Source organism: Bidens hawaiensis, unplaced genomic scaffold, assembly GCF_021521415.1.
Source record: "Bidens hawaiensis isolate Kalapana, Puna unplaced genomic scaffold, B.hawaiensis_p1.1 tig00022909_1, whole genome shotgun sequence".
Lineage (NCBI taxonomy): Eukaryota > Viridiplantae > Streptophyta > Magnoliopsida > Asterales > Asteraceae > Bidens > Bidens hawaiensis.
This window is the reverse complement of record NW_027493585.1, coordinates 44373-53538: the sequence shown is the minus strand read 5'-3', so window position 1 is coordinate 53538 and position 9166 is coordinate 44373. Positions and strand designations below refer to the sequence as shown.

Sequence of the window (9166 nt, the reverse complement as noted above, 5' to 3'; positions counted from 1 at the left end):
AAGTAAGATACAAACAAAAAGCATACAAAAAAATATTATAATATTCCAACAACCGTAAATTCTTCTAGAAGGGATTACGTATCACACATCAATAATATTATTTAATCCCATTAAATACAATATTAAAAACTGGATAGCCGATATAAAACCCCAATTCCCATTTATTATCCACTCAACACAAGACCACTCTTTGGTTTGTTTCGTTTGTGTTTTATTCCTCGTATGTTTTCGGCTTTTGCGACTTGCAAACTGCGTCTTATTTTCTATTTATAAAATTTGGCCGTTAAAAAAACGCAAATCCACTCCGGTTCAAAATGGCCACCGGTCTTTCCGATATCCCCAATGACGTCGTTCAAACCCACATTTTACCCCGCCTCGACGGCACGTCGCTCTCCACCGCCGCCTCGGTATCCTCCCACTTACAATCCCTCTGTCATGACGAAACGCTCTGGTCCAACCTCTCCAAATCCACGTGGCCCTCTATCACACACCCACGTGTCGCTGACGTCATCTCCACTTTCCCCTCCGGCCACCGGAGCTTCTTCGAAAACTCGTTTCCGGCTCTGCTCACCGACGTCAACCACTACCGTCATCGATGCACGCCACGTAAGCGTCCAGACTGTCAATATAAATCCACCCAATTCATCTCAGCCGTCGATATTAAATACCGAAACGACAACGTTTACTCCGCCGTACAGTTTACTAACGCCACGTCTGACTTCCTATCATCAGTCCTACAACTCGAATTCTCCGACGACCCGACCTGCAACCAATCCGGATCCAAATCTGTAACACCCCGTAACCGCAGCGGAAACGTAAACGGGATGCAACAGACACATCTGATATCAACAGCATTGCTTATAAAGAAAACACCACTACAATAATTTGAACGTATTACATTGTTCCGAGTTTCGTTACCGACTAGGCGTTATCACATAAGTTTTACCAATAGTACGTTAAAATATTTAATACAAAATATAGACTCTTAAGTTTCCACAAAATAGCACACATCATCAAGCACGTATCACTCATTCCAATTTGGGTGTACCTAGAAAGCATGTAAAGAAAACGGGTCAACTATGAATAGTTGGTGAGTTTCACTAATTTAAGTAAACCATGACAAATCATTTTAATAATCATAAATAAATGATGTAATTATGCTGAGCCTACAAGTGAAAACTCTGTTAACCCAGAAACACATTTAATAACCTCTGGGGACACTGTTAACCCAGAAACACATTTAATAACCTCTGGGGACACTGTTAACCCAGAAACACATTTAATAACCTCTGGGGACACTGTTAACCCAAAACACTGTTTCGGGCCTTACAATATTAGCAACTCAGACAATTACCATCTTGATACATTACCGTACGATTCCCGTACAATAAACATTATATAATACATTCATTTCCATGCGATCGGCATGTACTTAAACACTTTGATAAAAACATGCTTTACGCCCCGGGAAAATATTTAAAACAGTTCAATAAAAAGGGGCTCGTGAAACTCACCTTTTTTGTGAGCAAGATGTAATACTGTGAACAGCTACCGGCCCGGATCTGTAATACGATCCCTAAGTCGTTACTACACAATTTCTATTAATATAACTTAAATTCGTGTTAACCGGTATTTCTGGGGACACTGTTTACCCAGTACCGTACACGATCCGGGGACAATGTTAACCCCGAAACACTTCTCAGGACTTAGATTGTGATATCACTTAGAGTTCTTTAGTCAAAATTACCATTAGTTTGTTTTCTCGTTTTGCGTGCCTAGCACGGTTAACCGTCTTTATGTTTTCAAAAATGAGTTTGGTCACATACGACCCGAAAATAGTTGTTACTGATATTTTAATTAAAGTGGTGAAATTAGAGCTCGGTTTAGACACCCCGTTTGGCCGCGGGGCCCGTTTCCGTCTTTAGTATACCGGAAACTGCTAAATCGGGTAAAATTACCCAAATCATCCGAATTATTTTCGAATGATTTATTTTTACTTGATTAACTTAGTTTCATGAAAATAGTCCATTTTTAAGGTTTTTATACACCAGTCAGCTCGCTTAGGCGAACTTTGCCGGTTTACGCGTTTTAAGCTTTAAAAGTTTGTTTTTAAGTTCCATTTAGCACAAATAAATATCCGTTTAGTCTCGGATCTTGAAATTTTGCACAATTCAGTTTTTGACAGTAAGGAATTTTATAAAAATATTTCCAGATTTAATTTCTACATTTAGCATTTATTTATCTATTTTTAAACGTCATTTAAACACCAAATATGTCGAAAATACCAAATGACCTTAGAAAAATCCCAAATTTTTCTGGGATGACCCCTGCCATCCACATAGTCCCCTGTAATTTTTCCAGAACTAAAATCTCATTTTTCATGCCATTTTCACCAAAACCGAGCTAGAAAACCCTAGAACTCGTTTTACCGAAAAGCCTACTTAGACTTCTCCAATGGACCTGAAATTTTGTGTGTGACTTTTATATGTTATAAAAAGCTTATATGAATTTTTCCAGAATTTTTCATGATGTTTAGCTATTTTTCACCATTTTTAACCAAAACCGAGCATTAAATTCACCAAATATTCATCCTTTATCCAAAAATTACCAAAATTTCACAGATCTCATATTTTCATGTGTAGATCATCTCTGTGAAATTTCATGACTCAACTCTAAGTCTACCATAATCTGTCCAAATCTTACAAATCATACGAAAAACCGAACTACCTTGTGTTTCTAGCTTTAGATCGCAAAGATCTTGCTTTCTAGCCTTTGCTAGCAACTAGCTACAACACCTACAAGCACAACAACACCACACCAAGCAAGTTATACCCACAATAAAGCCATTTCTTTCATGGTTTCGGTTAAGACATCAAAACAAAGATTTTAACCGTAAAAATTCGTTTTTGACTCTTTTAACTCCTTTCTTGGACCAAGATCCCTTGTATAACTTGTATACATCACTTGATCATGCAAGAATCGGTTTCATCTCGGGTTTTCACCCATTTTTCACTTGAAACCTCATTTTCTCAAGATTTTGGAATTAAAAAGCAAGATCAAACCATAATGACATGTTTATACCTTGTGGATCTTCTTAAAAATCAAAGGTTTTTGGTTGAATGAGTGAAAGGTTGAGAGGATTTTGAGAATGTGGTGATAGAAAAAAGAAAATGAGAGCCAAGGGGTTCCCCCCTTGGTCCGATCGGTGTAAGTAAGGAGGGTGGGGTGGGGCCCACACCTCCAATCTTGGCCACAAGTTCAGATTACGCAATCTGGATAATGTTGTGGATAATCTGGTTCAGTTCGTTTTTCGGTTAAACGTTTAATTCCACCCAAAACGAGGCCAAAACGGTCGTTTTTCGGCTTAAAAATAAAATTTATATAAAACCGATTTAAAAACTTTAAAAACTTAAACCATGACATTTATTGACTTAACACATCATATTGTCGGTCATTGTGCATCTTTTTCGGCTTGATCGATCGTCTCTTGCTTGGTTTGATGTTAAAGGTTTCGTTTAACGTACCGACGTACTAATAAATCGAAATCCTTTTTCTGTGCTATAATTCACTTATCCCGAAGCCTTAATACTTCGTAAACCTTACTAAACATCATATATTTCATCTATGACGTAATCCCCGATTCGTTCGGGTTTCAATAACCGTTCATCGGTTAATCGTAATTCCAATACGACTAACTGTACATTCGAGTATAATTCGTACTGTGAATCTTATATACTCGTACAAACACATTATAATTCATATATTTAGTATTAAATAACACATAAATGGTACATTCCGGCTAGGGTATACCTGAATTTGCCGGAATCGTTACAAAATCGGACCCGGTAATCACCAAACCCATCAACGTGGAAGTCGACGAGCTCACCGGAGCAGACCAATCAACACTATCGGATCTGGAACAATCCATTTCCTTAAGCTGGATCGTAATCGACCCGACCCGGTAACGGTCCGGGAACATATCCAGCATCAAACCGGTAACCGCCCGGCAAGACTGGATGGGTAACGACACCATCCTCCGGTTCGTAACCGTTTTACCGGGATCCGACCCGAATGACATGGTGCAGGTTAAAATACAGTTGGTGTTGGGGGTTAATGTGGGGACGGCTGGGCTAAAACTGCAGGATTTGAATTTCAAGTGTCTGGATGGGAGGGAGTTTTTGGTAATTACGGCAGGGGCATTTTCGGAAGAGAATAATGTGAGACGGAAAGTGCTGGATGATAAGGAGAGGTGGAGCCGTCGTAGGGAATTTAAGAAACTGAAACAAAGTGAAGAAAGAATGGGACAGGATGGAACAAGACAAGAGGGAGTTTGCTCTTAAGTTGAATTATGCTGTTATTTTCGTCTCCTTTTTCTTTATGGTTTATTTCCTGATTTTGTTGTTACAATCATAATCGCAATAATATGTTTAAAAAGATGTATAAAAGATTGAAATTCTGAGACATGTCATGCCACGTTGGTTTAAAATTCTTATGTTTAGTGTTGTTATGACTGTTCCTTATCTGGTTGAGCCATCGTATATCTAATTCTTAAACTTCAATTAGATATCGTACATGTATTTTGTTGAGCTACCCTATAATTCCCTCCATGATCTTTAGGTATGTCAAAACAAAATTAGTTGAGCTATCCGGTTACCTTGTTTTTTTTTTTGTTAAGCTATTTAAATAATGGTAATAATAGACTCGTTTAACATCACGAGCCTAATGAAGCTTGATATCCAAAGCTAGGACTCGTTTACTAGAAGAGATTCAATATTAAAGCACAAGCACGCACTCAAATTCCTGTAAACTTCAATCAGTTCAAAATTTAACAAGATAACACGGTCATGTAACTCTTGAGCGCTTCAACGCGTTTAGAGCATTCCCAACCCATTCTCTAAAGTTGTAAAACGCATATAATTTATGGTTAATTTTGAGAAAACCATCAAAATCACCTCTCCAATCCATTCCATATTATATGGATGCGTTATATGGCAACTAAAACTAAAGTAAAAAACCTAAATATGCGGTCTCACTTTTGATCTATACCATATAATATATCGACTATCTCCCAATCACCATATACCATATAACAAGACACAAAAGAAAAAAAAGAATAAAAAAATTTACGAATATGAATAGGAATAGAATGTAAAAGATTTTAAAAATGATAGATAAATTTATGAAATAGGGTTTTTGTTGGAATCGGTTTGCCCAAGACACATATTAGAGTTGATGTGTCTAGTACGTTATGATCCAAGTCGGGCCATACCCAATGACAAGCTAGACAAACATCATGATATTTGTTTAAGATATGATCTAACAAATAAATATCAACACTTAGAATATTTAGAAATTGGGTTTCTAAATATTTGCACTTGTGTAATAAATAAATTATATGGATAATTTATGTTATGAGAGATTTTGCATTTTGAATATACGAAGAAGTTATTTAAGATGGTTAAATAACAATATGCAAAACTTACTGCATTTTGAATTTTGCATATACGATGTTATTTAAATGGGTTAAATAACAATATGCAAAACCTACAGCTTTTGCATTTTGCATATACGATGTTATTTAAATGATTAAATAACAATATGCAAAACCTACCGCTTTTGTATTTTGCATATACGAAGTTATTTAAGTTGGTTAAATAACAATATGCAATGCATACTGGATGTTGCATATTATGTTATAACAAAAATAAATAAAATAGATTACTTGAGTTTGAATTGGGTGGGAATATTTTGGTTGCACAACTTTTCTTTCTCTCTCATACACACAAGTTGCAAGTAACACAACCAACTCTCTCTCTCTCTCTCTCTCATACACACAAGTTGCAGGTAAACTTTTCTTTTCTTTCTCTTTGATTTTCGGCCAAGGAAAGAAATATCAAGGAAGAGTTTTTCCAAGTGCAAATCCTAGCAAAATCAAGGTGTTTATTGGAAGCTTGAAGGATATACAAGCTTGAGGTTTTCCTATCTTGAAGACTCGCCCTTCATATCATCATCTCCTTCATTTTCTTGGACTCTTGAAGGTAGTATGCTATGAACACCCTATGGTTGTTTATATTGGTAAGCATGCAAATTCGTATATGGATCCGGGGCTTGGGTTTTGCATATAAAATCGGTTTTATATTCATCTAATTAACAAGATTTAAAACCTTTTTATCCGCTGCGTTTTTCATATAAATGGGTTTAATATGACTTTGGTAATCTTGTTAAAACCCAACAATGGCTTCAAGAGCCGCTTATACGGATGCATGCTTCAATAGATCTAAAAATTTTCGGGGTTTATGGTGTGGTTCACCATATGGCCGAAAGTTTTGGGGCTTTTGGTTACCCCTTGGTTTTTCAAGATTATACTTTACATGCGTCTGGTAATCTTGAAGAATTAAGTCATTTGGATGATTGATTATTTTGTTTGAACAAAAACCCAAAGTTTTCAGTTTGCTTAACCTTGTCCGAAAACTTGAAGGGTTAAAAGGGGAACCATTTTGGATTTACACAGTTTGCATATTCGGATATGCATTTGCATGTTCATAACCTAGGCATGACCTTGTGTTTGGATGTGTGTTTGTGTTTTGATTCATTCAATTATTCAATATGGTTGTAATATTCATTTATTTGGGCTTGTAATCTATTTATTCATTTCATATTGGTTTGTAATAATAAGTAGATTAGTTGTATTTCTTATACTAGAAGAAAATGTATTAGGATATATTTTTTGTAAAAGAAGATGCAACAAAGTTACGGTTTTGGTTTTGGGCCTTAATGGACCTCATGGTCCAAGATGGGATTTTAGCCCAACGGCCAAAACCCAAAAATGGAGGCCCAAGAAAGCTAGGAGCTAAAGTTGGAGCCCAAAAGAAATCCCAAATAAAGTGAAAGAGCCACAAGACAAGGTGGGCACTTGAAGCATTTTGATGCGGGGTCAAGTGGGAGTTCACCGACACATGACTTACGTCATTCTCATCCCTTAGGAGAGAACTTTTGGCACACTTGTTTCGGTCAACAAGTGTAGCCAAGTTTAGGTGGCTATGGTTATGAACCTGTGGTTGTTTTATTTATGCATGTTTGGTTGTTTTATGTTTTGCATATGGATTGTTAACTTAAAATCAACAACTTGCATAAAATTGGTTCCTTAGAAATCATTAGGTAATAAAATTGGTTTTATTAAAGGCTAATGATCTTACAATAAAATGGGTTTTATTAAAGGAACTTTGAAAATTGGTTTTTCAAACAAAGTACCATGCATTTGAATGCATGCAAATGCAGGTATGCAAATTGTTTTCCAATCTAGAATTTAGAAAACATAAATCCCTTTTAAAAACAAGTTTAACACTATCCTTTTATACGACACTCGAATCACTTGGGAACTCGATGTGGGATAAAGGTCACCTAACCACATTGGAGAAAACTTGTGATTTTGAGGTGGGTTTGCCATATTTGTGGGATAAAGGTCACCTAACCGCTTGTATGTGCAAATTCACATGTGTGTGTAAGTAGGACGACTTGATTTGGAAACCATGTGAATAGGATCACCGAAGCATGGCATCCAAAGGTGTTGATGGGATTAAACATGCCAACTAAACATATGATGTTTAACCGATCCCATAAAACTAGAAGTTGCAAAGGGTTGCAATAGTCAAGCGTTGACTACCTTGTTAATTCAATATTAGGATAAAGGTCACCTAACTACTATGTGAATGTAACGTTGGATTCTAGATTTTAATCATTAATTTTCTTGGAGACATAAAGGGTATTAAAGATTAAAATTAGTTAATTGATATCGAAAATACTAAAATTGAGCTTTGTTAAATTATGTAGAGGGCCGCAATCAACAATCCACCTAACGCAATTATCCCATCCGTGCATAACCTATCACTAAGAGCTATACTTGATAAGGATCGTCTTAATAATAAAAATTTTATGGATTGGTATCGAAATTTGAGAATTGTTCTCAAACAAGAAAAGAAATCCTACATATTGGACGATCCTATTCCCGATGAACCAAATATTTACGATTTAGATGCCTATACAATTGGTTGAAATACACCGAGGATTCGGTGCAAGTTTCTTGCCTCATGTTGGGAACTATTATTCCAGAGATTCAAAAGGATTTTGAACATCATGGGGCATAATACATGATCACCCAACTTAAGGAAATGTTCCTTACTCAAGCTAGGGTGGAGCGTTTCAAAACGGTTCGAGCGCTTCATGCATGTCATATGGAAGAAACCCAATCGGTTTCATCTTATATGCTTAAGATGAAAAGCCACATTGATCGACTCGAACGGTTAAATTGTCCCGTCTCAAAAGAGTTAGCCACGGATTTGATCCTTAATGGCCTAACTAAAAGGTTTGAGACTTTTGTTATGAATTATAACATGAATGGATGGGACAAGAGCATTGGTGAGCTTCACGCAATGCTCAAAACGGCCGAAGCGGGAATGGGTAAAAAGGTTTTACCGGTTCTCACGATCAATGAAGGTGGCAATAAGAAGAGGCATCACCCGGAACCTAAGGCAAAGGTTGCCAAAGGTAAGAGACACATCAAGGGCAAGTTCAAAGGAAAGGCTAAAGCGGAACCAACCAAACCAAAGGAAAAGAAGCTAAAGGTTAGCTCGGAGGACCCGTGCTTTGGTTGTGGTGAGAAAGGACATTGGATGAGGAATTGTCCAACCTATCTCAAAGAGTTAAAAGCAAAGAGGGATGTGGGGCAAACCTAGGGTACAACTTTCATGATCCATATTGATCTTAATGTTATTTCTTCTAACACATGGGTATTGGATACCAGATGTGGAACTCATATTTGCAATTTGTTGCAGGAGTTCAAAAGAAATAAGCATTTCAAGAAAGGAGATACAAGTCTCTTCATGGGAAACGGAGCAAAGGTTGATGTCGAAGCCCAAGGAGACTATATTTTGAAGCTTTCAAATGGTTTGGAAGTTGTTTTGAAAATGTATGCTCCTAGTTTGACTAGGAACATTATCTTCGTTTCTCTTTTAAGACAATGTTGTTATGATTTAAAGTTTGTGGACAATGATATTTGTATTTTCATGAATAATGTCTTTTATTTTAAAGCGATACCGTCTAATGGCATTTATGAATTATTTCATGATAATACATCCATTGATAACTCGTTGTACCAAGCTAATACCAA

The 9166-nt window shown here is 36.6% G+C and overlaps 1 pseudogene; it reads left to right on the top strand.

The window, feature by feature from the left end:
• Nucleotides 1-292: 292 nt before the first annotated feature.
• LOC143566552 (F-box protein At2g27310-like) lies at nucleotides 293-4578 on the top strand (annotated as a pseudogene).
• The last annotated feature ends 4588 nt before the right edge of the window (nucleotides 4579-9166 follow it).